At 45.7% G+C, this 1,207-nt stretch overlaps 1 pseudogene; it reads left to right on the forward strand.

Annotated features, from left to right (window-relative positions):
* The first annotated feature begins 584 nt into the window (after positions 1 to 584).
* Positions 585 to 683, forward strand: LOC123458260 (annotated as a pseudogene).
* The last annotated feature ends 524 nt before the right edge of the window (positions 684 to 1,207 follow it).

Below are 1,207 nucleotides of genomic sequence, written 5' to 3' on the forward strand. Positions count from 1 at the left end.
AAGCCTGATTCCCAAACTGGTGCATGCATCTAATGTTTGTGGAATCAAGCAGCCCTGGTGCACCCATTTGGTCTCTCTCTCTCTCTCACTCTCATCTCTCACAAATATTTTTTTTAATTAGCTTACCAGTATCTTACAAAATATTTAGTATGATTTTGATTCAGATTATGTTGAATCTATAAATTTGGGGGAAATAGTTTTTTTTTTTTTTTTTTTTTTGGTTTTTCGAGGTAGGGTCTCACTCTGGTCCAGGCTGACCTGGAATTAACTCTGTAGTCTCAGGGTGGCCTTGAACTCATGGCGATCCTCCTACCTCTGCCTCCCGAGTGCTGGGATTAAAGGCGTGCGCCACCACGCCCGGCGTGGTTTTCTTAATAATACTAAAACTTCCAACCCACAAAGCATTTTTCTCCATTTTAGATATTCATTTCTCTTAGCAGTATTTTATAGTCTTTTGTGTGTGCGAGCAGGTGTGTGCACATGCACATGGAAGCCAGAGGACCCCTTTGGGTGTCGTTCCTCAAGAATGTTGCCCACCTTTTTTTAGAATGGCTGACCGCTGAGCCTTAAGAATCCACCTGCGTGCTCGCTTCGGGGGCACATAAATTTGGAAGGATACAGAGAAGGTTAGCATGGCCCCTGCGCAGGATCACATGCAAATTTGTGAAGTGTTCCATATTTTTTCAGCCCATCACACCTCACCAGGGCCCCGGCTGGTACCATAGAGTAATTGGGGAAATGAGCAAGAGTGCTGCTTTCTTGGTGAACCTGGTACCAGCACAAGGGTGAAGGAAATAGACACACAGAACACTCAACTCCTACCAAACCAGATGTGCAGAGACACAGAGGCTCCCAAGAGCTCATCACTGAAGTAGACCTAAAACGAACCCAGCATGGCTCAGGGAAAATCACAGAAGGGGGTGGGGGGCAGAAAGATTGTTAGAGCCATAAGTTGGGGCATTATGCACAGAGACATTGCCTCTTCCCCATAACTGATGGCTACCCCCACAATGCATGACCCACATTCCTCAACGAGGAGGGCCCCTGCGGAGGTGGGAAGACAGGGAGGAGGCTAACGATGGTAGCAACATGGCTGTATCCACACTGAGTACATAACTAATTATAATAATTTTAAAAATCAGGTAAAAAAAAAATCCACCTGCCTCTACCTTCTCAGTGCTGAGATTACAAGTGTGCCTCACCTCAT

This window comes from Jaculus jaculus, chromosome 1, assembly GCF_020740685.1.
Source record: "Jaculus jaculus isolate mJacJac1 chromosome 1, mJacJac1.mat.Y.cur, whole genome shotgun sequence".
NCBI classification, from domain to species: Eukaryota; Metazoa; Chordata; class Mammalia; order Rodentia; family Dipodidae; genus Jaculus; species Jaculus jaculus.